The sequence below is a fragment of the Octopus sinensis genome, linkage group LG2 (genome assembly GCF_006345805.1).
Source record: "Octopus sinensis linkage group LG2, ASM634580v1, whole genome shotgun sequence".
Classification (NCBI taxonomy): Eukaryota; Metazoa; Mollusca; class Cephalopoda; order Octopoda; family Octopodidae; genus Octopus; species Octopus sinensis.
This window is the reverse complement of record NC_042998.1, coordinates 87,436,464-87,449,107: the sequence shown is the minus strand read 5'-3', so window position 1 is coordinate 87,449,107 and position 12,644 is coordinate 87,436,464. Positions and strand designations below refer to the sequence as shown.

The window sequence follows — 12,644 nt, the reverse complement described above, 5'->3', positions numbered from 1 at the left end:
CATGTTGGCATGGGTAGGACAGTTTGGTAGGGAACCAGTCAGCTGCAGGGCTGTATTGAGCCCCAGTGTCATTTTTGGCAAGGTTTCTACAGCTGAATGTCCTTCTTAATTCTAATCACTAAACAGAGTGCACTAGGTGCTTTTTCTGTATCTCTGGCACTTGTGAGGTTGCCATGTAACTGGCGAGACAGAAAAGAATGGAGAAGGGGAAGAAAGGGAGGAATATGCTCCCACTACTAAGAGGAAGTATTTGGGAGAGGAAGGTGGAAATAAGTGGGTTGTTATAGATCAGGGGTGGGCAAACTTTTTTGATCGCGGGCCGCACAGTGCGTCTTTGGAACCTTGGCGGGCCTCATTTATAAAAATCAAGTGAAAATATTGTGAATTACCGTACAGTTACGAAGTATCTGCATAGAAGTTGGGATTCATAAAAGCTCTTGGCGGGCCGCATGAAAACCTATGGCGGGCCGCATGCGGCCCGCGGGCCGTAGTTTGCCCACCCCTGTTATAGATGGATGAAGGAGATTGTAGCATAGACTCCATATATACGTGTATTTGAGAATAGCAGGGACCAACTGGCCTCCGGCTGCTGTTTGGATCCCATTGTGACCACTACTCTGATTGGTTGGTATTGGTGCAATTTGTCTCATACTCTGTTGTGCCAACTGACCGTGGATAACCAATCAGAGACTTTAGACAGTATCACGTGAACAACCTCTTTCAAACCTTATTTCGAGCTTACTACTTTCTATAAAAACCCTGCTTTTCCCTCAATACATGTCTTTGGTTCCTGACCTTTTAAGGTCAAACCACTTACCATATATATAGAGAGAGTCTATGCTACAAGATAAAAAGAAAGTAGTAATGGGGTGTTACAGCAAACTATCAAGGAACAAGAAGATGAGCATAAGAGAGATCTGGCTTCTCACACCTACCCTACAATGTCATTCTAAATTAAACAATCATACCATTGTAAGCTTGAAGCTTCAAAATAATGTGAATCATAAACATTACAGTTGAGTGACTAGTCTGAATGCAAAAGGGTTAAACTACCATCACTTCTTTTCTTGACTGTCCTTATCTATATGTACCACATGACCATACCAGTGCAGTCTTCTCTCTTGCATGATTCTTGATATGCCCAACTTTTCTCTCAATACAGTTACACTTTGGTGTACATGCACACTAACATTACACATCAAGCAGAGCCTACTAGCTTCATTCCTCTTTACTCTTCACATGTCCTCTGCATTCAGACCCATGTCTCTATCATGTAGCATCACTGACCTGGAGGACAATGGTGAATAGGAAGGGGCTGAGAACCAAGCCTTGGTGAATGACTATTTGCACACTAAATTTGTCATTGTACTCACAGCTAACTCTCCTGTTAATAACAGCACCCCAGTACATAGCTTACACCCCTTTCAGAAACCATTCATCTATCCCTAACTTCCTCACAGACCACCATAACACAGCAAGAGACTCTGTTGAAGGCTTTCTTCAGGTCAACAAATGTGAAGTATAATGGCTTATTCTTAGCTTAATACTTCTGAAGTTGTATCTTTTATGGCCCTGTGAACCTCATTGCTCTATAACCATGTCACCCTTGATCTGGCAGAAGCTTTACTCCAGCCACAGATTTGCTTTGTTGCATGCAATAGCTTATCCTGCATATATGTGTATGTATGTGTGTGTGTGCACACGCACGTGTGTATGAATGTGTGTGTGTCTTTGTATCTGCTTGACATTTAGTGTTATGGAAGTAGAAGTCAAATTCAAGTTATTTGGGTAAAGGGCTTAGTAATGGAAAGTTTGATCTAAAAGAGAGATGATAATGTGAAAATGAATCCAGTCTCCTCCTCCTTCTCATCATCATCATCATCATCATCATCATCATCACCACTACCACCATCATCATCATCATCATCATCATTGTTATTATTATTTAATGTCCATTTTTCATACTGGAATGGGTTGGACAGTCTGAGAGGATCCACCAAACTGCAGGAATGAATTGAACTCCAGTGTCAGCTTTGGCATGATTTCTACTGCTGAATGCTCTCTATAATGTCAACCACTTTACAGAGTGTACCAAGTGCTTTTTTTTTCATGCCACCAGCACTAGTGAAGAGCAAGACAAGAAAAGAACAGAAGAGAATCATTTAATTTTTATAGAAATCTAATTTCCAACAATAATTATACACTTCATGATATTGACTTAGTGGGTCTGGTGAAATTATTATATTTTTACTTGTTTCATTCACTGGGCTGCAGCCATATAGGGCACCAGCTTAAAGAGTGTTGTCCATTGAAATAACCCCAATAAGACTGTTGGCCATTTTTTTTGTTGAGCCTCTGAGTTATGGAGACCTAAACAAATCAATGTGAAGGCACATGCCCAAGTAGTTAGAGCATCAGACTCATGGTTGAGGGATTGCGGGTTCAAATCTCAGACCGGGCGATGTGTGTGTTTATGAGCAAAACACCTAAGCTCCACATGGCTTCTGCAGAAGGTAATGGCAAACTTCTGCTTACTCTTTCAACACAACTTTCTCTCACTCTTTCCTCCTGCATCTAGCTGCTCACCTGCAACCGACCGGCGTCTCACCCAGGTGGGGAACCTATATGCCAATGAAACTGGGAAACTGGACCTTATGAGTTAGGCATGGCTTGAGAAGGAACAAACTACAAACAAATCAATACTGGTTGTCAAGCAATGAAAGACAAACACAAATACATTGTGAAGAAGAGAGAGAGAGTATGTGTATAGGAGAGGAGCTTCTCCACACTTGCTATCTATCAAATTCTTCTAAGTGCTATGGGTTGGCCTAGAACTGTAGAAGAAACTACCCAAAGACTCAAAACAGTGAGACTGAGTTTAAAACCATATGGTTGCAAAGTGAACTTCTTAACTTCACAATCATGTCTGTTGATTTTAGTCCCCAACTGATATTGTCTTGATTTTTTTCACTACATAGGGATTGCAGGTAATGTATTAGTTCTTCAAAGGAGTAACCATGCTGCTCATGAATTTTGGGCTCAGATATCTCCAGCAAGATCCCTAAAACCAGGGTTACAGACTAGGGTTATGTATCAAACCTTTGGTTGTAGGAAGGTAAATGTGATAGCAGTGATTCACAACAGACCGGCAATTCAGTGATGTCATCAACTGACTGAGCTTCTGGCATTACAAGTTCTGTGTACTTTATTGTGAACTAGTAGAGTCACAGTGTCACTCTGCCTTATTACATATCAAACTATCTCCTTCAATGTCCATAGAAATGGAAGTGTTTACCAATGGGCCAAATGACTGTTGTTAATAAATTGGATTACTAGATATTCGATTTGAGACTAGTTTCATCATGTTTGAAATATTGGTTTCAAATTTTGGCACAAGGCCAGCAATTTTGGGGAAGGGAGTAAGTTAATTACATCAACTCCAGTGTTCAACTGGTACTCGCCTCTTAACTATCACCCCATCAGTCTTACTAGCTGCATCGCCAAACTGATGGAATCCTGTGTCAGAGAAACCTTCCGGAACTTCTGGAAGTCTCACAGCCTTATCCAACCATCACAATTTGCATTTATTCCTAAATCCAGCTGCTGTAATCAACTCATTGAGTTTCTTGAGGACATTACCCGAATTACTGACTGCGGCTCCTGGGTGGATGTTGTTTACCTGGACTTTGCTAAGGCTTTTAATTCTGTGCCACACAAAACGCTTATGGTGAAACTCTCTGCAATGGGTGTAAGAGATGAGCTCTATAACTGGTTGAAGTCCTTCGTTATTGGCCAAAAAGAGGTTGTCACAGTTCTAGGACAGCCGCTCTCTGGCTATCTATCTGAGGTTTTATATAGCTATGGTGTGGCCTCACCTGGAATTTGCATCACCAGTCTGGAACCACTATCTTGCCCAGGATATTGTCTGGAAACCGTTCAGCAACATGCAACTAAGAGAATACCCTCCATCAGGTATTTGCCATATTCTGAACACCTTACTTCCCTGGGCATGGATACATTGAAACTCCGACATCTGGCAGCTGACTTGGCAGACAGCCATAAAATTATTAACCATCTTACTAACAGTAACTCTGAGCACCTTTTCAAACTCCACCTGTCTAACATCCGTGGACATGTTTACAAAGTCAGAAAACAGCACAGCTCCCATAACTTTCAGAAACATTTTTTCACGCTAAGAGTTGCTGAAGTATGGAACAAACTTCTGGCATTAGTTGTTAGTTGTCGGAGTACTGTATCCTTCAAAACTTCCATGCTTCCTGAGATTTGCTAATACTACCCCTGATTTTTTCCCCTCCATACACATGCAAGCATATATCTGACTCATACACTGTTCACTTCCCAGACATTTGTACATTACTATATATGCTTTATACACACTTTTGACAAGTTGTGGTGCACCTGAGCACTGTATACAATAATTTCATTATTATATTATTATTATTATTATTATTATTATTATTATTATTATTACTCATTTTATTGGTACCAAAAGGATAAAAGGCAAAATCAAACTTGGTGGAATTTGAACTCAGAATGTGAAGACAGACAAAATGCCACTAAGCATTTTGTCTACTGTGGTAATGATTCTGCTAGCTCACCACCTTTGATGTTTGAAATATTAAAAATGATTTTATTTAGTTATTATATATTAAATGAATGTCACCTGAAAAATATTTAATTTTTATACAATTTTCTTCTTCTCTATGGGAGATGTTGATTGAAAAAGTACCTGATTTTAGAGGTCCAATTTGCGTTAAGCAACATCATATCATTACAATACCTGTAGCTAGGCTTGAACTCATTTCTAGTTCCTTATCTATCCAGATACGTTGTCTTTTACAGTAAGTCAGCTATGAAATTTTGTGAACATAGATTGGCAATGCTAGTGCCTCTGTTACACAGCTGACTGAAGCAGCAAACAGATGAGAGTAAAGAGTTAGTTGTCAAGGGAGATAAAAGCATAAACTGTTATGAAAGAAAAAAAGCAAAAGAGAGTGTGGAGTGCATGAAAAGGGTCATATTTTCTTCATTACTTTTAGTTAGATTCAAATAAACAACAGAACCGAGGAGAGAGAATATTTATAAAAAATGAAAAGTGAGAAAGAGGTTTTTACTAAGAAATAATAATTTTCTTTTATTTGTATTGAACTGAAATATAAATATAGCATAAATAACATTGTGATGCTGCTTTTCTTGAATTGTATCATAATTTCTTTATGATGTTGTTTATGCATATAATCTTTATTAAATATATTTTTAAAAAACGCCTAGAAGCCCTTCACTCCCAATGATGACTTTTCTTCATTGTACATTGACTCTAGGCTGACTTTTCTGCTTCTCCCCAGTTGCATCTTTGCTTTTTCAACTCTGTCTCAATGTCTTGCCTCCAGCCATTTTTAAGGTGTCTTCTTGTGAATTCCAGGTCAGAGCCTGACATGTAATGTAGGATATTTCATTTCGTTAGGTGTGGCCTCCCATTGACAAGGACACATAAGGATTCTCTATCACTAATTAAGAAAAATATCTTCTTCCGAAAAACTAAATAAAAAGGAACACAAATATCACATTCTAAATAGATTTATTCAAGATTTTTCAATAATACAATTTTTCAACTAAAAAAAAAAAGTTGATAAAATGATTTTTAAAAAAAATCAAAATTTCTCGTGGTTACTATTGAATTTTGTATTAAAAAAAAGACAATCAATTAAAGCAAAGAAAGGAACTATTTAAAAAGAAAAACTATTAAATGCTTGTCTCATTGAGATATTAAATGATTGTTAATGCAATGTGTTTCTTCTGTATAATCTCTGTGAGCCAGTTCATATTTTGTTTTATAAATGTTGATTTAATAATTAAATATTCCAAAATATATTGGAATCAGTCCAACCCAGTGGTTCCCAAATCACATGCATTAGGGTTTCACATATGTAAAGAGCAGGTTGAAGAAATATTTGATTAACTGAGATTGATTGTCCATGAAATTTAGTCGACAAAATCTCTCCTAACAGGTGAAGGATGGGGTGTATTTAAAATCTAAAAACAACAAGCAAAGGAGATAACATATAATATTGGAATACGATCAGTCATTTTGGAAATTTTGGAAAATGAAAATGGTGCAGACAAGAATGGACCTGTTCCTCTTTTCCCTCTACCCTTTCCCTCTACCTTTTTCCCTCTACCCTTTCCCTCTACTTTTTCCCTCTACCCTTTCCTCTTTTCCCTCTACCCTATTGCTTGTTCCCAAATTTCAAGGTACCACTCCTTGCAGTGGATGAGGTTCTAGATCATGTTGAAGTGCAATGTTATTAATTTCACTCATTTTTAATGATGAGAATTTTATGAACTATAAAGCAGTTGCTGTTGTGTGTTTAGCCCTGGGTCAGCTTTGAGCAGAACTATGGTGAAAGACATCCCAGTTATGATCATCCCATCCTTTTATATATCTAGGATTACATTATGTAAACTTTCTTTCCTTTTTTTAATTTAGGAGGGAGTTCTCTATTGTTACCAATTTGTTTGAGACTGCCCATGGTTCTATGGGACAAACTTCCTCTTTTAAAGTTATCTAAGTTAAAAATCTTTCATCGAAATTCTATGTTTATTTATATTCCAAACCTCAGCTCAAAAAGTACGAAGTTATTTTATTTTACTTTCCATTATTTTCAAAATTAATCAAAACATAGGCAGAGTATTTCAACAGAAGTATAAAAGAGAGATTTGACCATTATTTCTAGTAGTTCTAGTAACTACCTAGAAGTTTCTTTGTTGGCTGTCCTGTGAACTAACCAAGTATCGTAGCTTAGAATTTGGTATTTTTGGAAGAAATGAGTATCATATTTTTGGAAATTAATAATTTTGAATGAATGAGTCTCATTCATTGAAAAACTGGAATGAAGAAATTCTTAAAAATCTTTGTTATTATCTTGTCTAGTGTTGTACATCTATCCTCATGGAGGCTTGGTTAAAAGAATATAATACAATGAGAAATGAATCATCTAAGCACACTTTGTAAATGGAATGCATGATAGATTCATTGATACTAAGTTTGTGGCCCACAGCTGCAAATCTTCCACCATCACATATTTTCTCCATTATTCCTACCTTTTCCTGTAGAGAATACACTTATCTGCATTGTTTTTAAAGCACCTTCATATTTTTTCTGCTCACTGGTCTCATGTTGATGAATTTGAGTATGTAAATCCATATTAAAATTTCACAAACTTACAGAACAGTGATGTAAACACAAGCAATTGATAGTGCATTCTGGGTAGCTGAGCATTGGGTTGGTCACGGGTGTGTTTTTGTGGTACAAGTCTTTGACTGATCACTGACTCATGTTATCACAGATCAATTCTTGATAAGCATAACATGGTTCACAGTTGAGCATACTATGTTATTCCAGATCAGTGCTAAATGAATCTGTAATAAATGAGGCTACATCTACAAACTGTTGCTCTGTATAATGTTAATAGGGCAGGGTAGGGATAAATTTGTGATAAAATACATGGAGCAAAAATAAATTGCTTGAAGGAATTTGGGAACCACTAGTCTAACTGAATAGGGTTTCTGGTTTCCAGGTTAAGACTTCATAGAAGGCTACAACAAGGAAAATATGTCTTGAGAATTTTATGAAAAATAAATGATTTGTTCTTTTTAGCAACACAGCCAGTAGATGTGAACACTTTCACTGATCTTTACTCTTCTGTTACTCTACAGTTAGACTATTTTCTCCAGTATATTACAGACATTTTCTACATTCTCTTCTGTAGAAGGAAAAGTGAAAAAAAATATTTTCTGATAAATCTTGAAGGAAGAATTATAAAAAATAATTTAAAAAAAACTTAGATATTACCACTTAATCACCCACTCTCAGTAAATGTGTGTAGCCTAATGGTTAGGGTATAGCATTCGTGATTGCTAGATGGAGAGTTCAGTTCCTGGACTGAGTGGCATGTTGTGTTCTTGAATAAAACATTTCATTCTATATTGTTCCAGTCCATTCTGCTGTATATGAGGAACTCTGTAATGGACTAGCTTTCCGATCAGGGGAATGTTGGCCTGCTAACCAAACCAGCTGGGTGGCTAAAACAGTGTGAAGCACATTGTGGCCAGCAATGTATAACAACATCCAATGATCTGATCAATCATGTGACCATGTGAGTTACCCACACTCAACTCAGGTAGAAGGCATTCTGACACAGCTGTTTTGGTACTACCCAGTTGGTGTTGCTGATTCAATGCTGACTTATTTGACATCAGATGTTTTAATACTCCTAATGTTCTTTCCCCTGCTTATGTGGGTGAGCTTATCTCTCTTTATTTGAATGAGGAGAGAGAAAGCGTATATGTCAAGTCATGTTCAATTAATGAACTGTCATCTTCTTCTTCTCTCTCTCTTTCCCTCTTTCTATCTGTATGTGTATATTTCTGCATGATCATGTATGCATGTGTGTGTGTTTGCCTCTAGCATGGAATATTACTGCTGTTGAAGCATCCAGTCAGCTGTGCCGAATCATTAATGTCCAAATGTGTCCCTAATCATAGCATTTTATCTCAATTCTCCAATTTTAAGAGACTCCATTTATATTGAGTCTACTAAGCTGTTGTGGTGATAGACTTATTTAAAACAAGACAACTGTGTGAATAATTTATCACTTAAATATGAACTTAGCACAGCAAGGATTTTAGATATCCACTTATACTCTGTTTCTGATCTTTGCAGTTATATGATAAACTTATACAGCTACCTGTGTAGATTGGGCTGGAGATATTTAAATGCCTTGATTATGCACATAATGCACTACGAGTGATGAGATTCAGACCACTAACACTCTGATCATTACTGTGACATCATATCAATTTAGCTAACTGTAAATATTGCAGAGAAATAATATAATTCATTACAGCCTTAATCCACTAACTTTACACAGACTTTTTAGCTTTTCTTTCCCATAATTTTATTGGAAAACTAAAGGTAAGTGAAGTCAACCAATAAACTTTTGATAAAATCAGCATATTCTTTGGCAGCAATCTGGTATATTTAATTCAGCCAAAGTTTAAATCTAAGATTTGCAGAAGAGTAGAACTGAGCTTATATGATGTCCACGCCTTTCTCTAGAGCAGTGTTTCTCAACCTTTTTACCCTTGTGTAGCCCTTAAAATAAATTACAAGTCTCAAGGAATCCCTGCACAAAAAAAATTATGTACCATATCTTTCTCATATTTTCTTCATCATAGTTCACATGGTAAATATCATATATATATATATATATATATATATATATAGGGTGTCCATAAATTACAGACATCACTAAATATATCCCCAATGGTTATATTTTTTTGATAACATAATAGGTTAGATAGGATGTTGTCAATATTACAATATTACAATAACCAATGATATGTTGTGCTTGTTTAGTAATATCACAATCATGAATTACCATTAGCTTATCTCATTCTTTTTTGTGGAACCCCAAGGAACATTTTGCAGAACCCTGGTTGAGAAATGCTACTCTACAGCATTAACAGCAGCAGCAGCAGCATAGTTGGCCATACTTCCAGTCAAAACAAAGTCACAAACTCAGTTTGTCAGGAGCTTGTCTCTACTCTGTGGAGCTTGCCTATGCCAACCAATACATTTTGTTTACTAACATCAACACAAAGCCTAAAATCTATAGTAGAAGGAAGATGTGAATTTTTGATGTTTATGCCTTTTTATGGGCAATATCAGCATAAGTAAAAGAAATGGTTTCAACTAGGAATCTAAGAAAATAAACCAGGAGTCAAATATTACCAGGAATGATGTAGGAGAATTTGTTTTTTGATTTGTGTGTGTGTGTGTTTTGCACAAGAAGTGGTGTGTGTGTGTGTGTGTGTGTGTGTGTGTTGGAAGTAAGAGGAAGCAATTTCAAAATATCCTGGCTCAAAAAGCAGTCACTGACACTATTATTTATCTTCTTTTACATATAAAGATAATATTCAAAGAAAACTGTTATTCTTTGTTACCTACAGAGCTGCAGTCCCTAACTTTTTCATAACCATGAACCACTTTATTTAAATGAATTTTTCATGGACCCTCAGACTTCAGACTTTTGAATAACCCATCTACTAAATTAACTGATTTTAATTATAGTAAATAACTAATTAATTTCCCCAGCTCCATCTCTAAATTAAAAAAAAACCATAAGTGACTGAATAATTATACATTTTACAATGCAACTCTTTAAAAAAGTTTGAACACAGCTCACAGCTCCCTGTTCTGTATTTGCAAGACCCTACAAATATCCACAGACAGGTTGATAACCACTGCTGGGCAATCAGATAATTTGTTCAAAAATTAACATTTAAATGCAACTATCATCCACCCTCTTGTGATAATTCCTACCTTTATCATAGTTATTAGTATTCGTCTATGATAATCTTTTGTTCTGGCACTGGTGTCCTTTATGACATGGCATAAAGTATTTTTTTTCTTTTCAAAAATGGTGAGGTAATCTAGTTGGTAGTGATGTAATATTAGTGAACTCATAAAATACAAAGACATTCTTAAGTGACCAGTGCTTAGTTCTAGTTTCATGTTATTAAGCAGAGGAAAATAAATCATTCCAATGAAGATAATATTGGTTTCGAATTTTTGCACAAGGTTAGCATTTTGGGGAAGGGTTAAAGTCAAATTTGTCGACTCCAGTCTGCAACTGGTACTTATTTTATCAACCCCAAAAGGAAGAAGAGCAAAGTTGACCTTGGCAGAATTCGAACTCAGAATATAAAGATGCTAAGCAGCTTGCCCCGGCATGCTAATGATTCTACCAGTTCACTGCCTTCCCAATGAAGATAATATTCTCAACTGTTCTTCTGCTTATATCTGAAAAACCAAAGATGATCCGAAACAATGTGGAATAAAGCATTCCACTCAGAAATACAACAAAACACCTGCAACTGATTTGAACAATGAGGAGATATTCCAAGTCCAGTACCTTATCCACTCCACTATCTAACATCCTATCCATAATTTATTGCATTGACAATGTTAGTGGTGGTGCTTACGTTATTAATTTAAAAACAGATTAAAAACAAATTTGATGCTTGGAAAGAAATGAGGACATATAAGAATGAGAGTGAATATTGTAAGGTTGTTTAGTCTGGTTCTTAACTTCTGTGTATAAAATTCATAATGATAATAATAATAATAATAATAATAATAATAATGATGATGATGATGATGATGATAATAATAATAATGATAATAATTCTTTCTATTGGAAGCACAAAGCCTAAAATTTGGGGGAGGGGATTACGTTGATTACATCAATCCCAGTGCATTACTGGTACTTAATTTATCAATCCCCAAAACAGGAAAGGCAAAGTTGACCCCGGTGGCATCTGAACTCAGCATGTGAAGACAGGCGAAATACCACTTAGCATTTCGCCCAGTGTGCTAACAATACTGCCAGCTTACCACCTAATAATAATAATAATAATAATAATAATAATATAATAATAATAATAATAATAACTCTATGTAACCTCAAGGTTTAAAACAACCATAATTTTCGGTTTAAAAAAAAAAAAAAAAAAAAAAAAGACTCTTTTTTTTTTAGACATTCATTAGTACAACATCCCCACCCCCCAAATATATGGCACACTAGGCATAACAACAACATGAACTTCCAACCCTGTTGTCTCTTGAGGTCTCTGGGTGAGACTTGGAGCCAACTTGTACAAATATAAAGCAAAAGTCAAACATAGAATAATAATAATAATAAATGCCCTGATGCAGTACCAGGCAGTGGCTCTCATGGCTTCTCATTTTAACTGATTGGAAGTGTTATCATGTACATTGTTTTGTCTTGGTATAAAAGATGGGCTACAGCAAATACTCTGCTCATTACCATAGATTTGCTTGTCAGTTACTTGATGTTAACCAGTTGAGTATGTCCCTTAGTGGCTGACAATATGTGCATCTCTGACCATGAGCAGAAGTAGTGGAGGAGCATCATAGTCATGTGTTGAGAGGAATTCTTTGGGGTTTGAATAATTCACCTTTGGAAACAGGGGTGTTTTGTTCAACATCCTTAAACAACCCTTATTCAGGGACCTTTTGCGTGGGATGGGCTACTTGACCTGAAGAAAATTCTAACTTGGCCCTACCTACAAGGTCAAGTGCTGTTTATCTTGGTATGAGATCACTATGTTGTACACATATGGTTGTGATGCATGTGCTTGGTGTACCCTTATCAGATGGGTAGTATATTTTACACCAGTGTCACTTTGATGACATGCACTGCTCTCTCACTCAGTAATAACAATAATAATAATAATCCTTTCTACTACAGGTACAAGGCCTGAAATTTTATAGGGAGAGGGAAAGTCAATTATATCAACCCCAGTGAATAACTGGTCCCTGGTACTTATTTCATCGACCCCGAAAAGATGAAAAGCCATGTCAACCTTAGCAAAATTTGAACTCAGAACATGAATGGACAAAATGCCACTAGCATTTTGTCCTATATGCTAATGATACTGTCAGCTCATCTTAATAATGATGCTTTCAAATTTTGGCACAAGACCAGCGATTTCAGGGGAGCAGGTAAGTTGATTAGATCAACCCAGTGCTCAACTGG

At 36.3% G+C, this 12,644-nt stretch overlaps 2 long non-coding RNA genes across 2 annotated transcripts in view; both read right to left on the bottom strand.

The window, feature by feature from the left end:
* Nucleotides 1–5,582: 5,582 nt before the first annotated feature.
* Nucleotides 5,583–9,254, bottom strand: LOC118768474. The gene is made up of 2 exons (XR_005004329.1): nucleotides 6,227–9,254; nucleotides 5,583–6,160 (listed from the first exon to the last, which is right to left on the bottom strand). It is a non-coding gene; the product is annotated as an uncharacterized LOC118768474 (long non-coding RNA).
* A 3,100-nt stretch (nucleotides 9,255–12,354) lies between these two features.
* LOC118768475 overlaps nucleotides 12,355–12,644 on the bottom strand; it is a 3,588-nt gene continuing 3,298 nt past the window's right edge. Inside the window, exon 3 of the long non-coding RNA XR_005004331.1 lies at nucleotides 12,355–12,365. This is a non-coding gene — a long non-coding RNA (uncharacterized LOC118768475). The remainder of the gene's footprint in view (nucleotides 12,366–12,644) is intronic.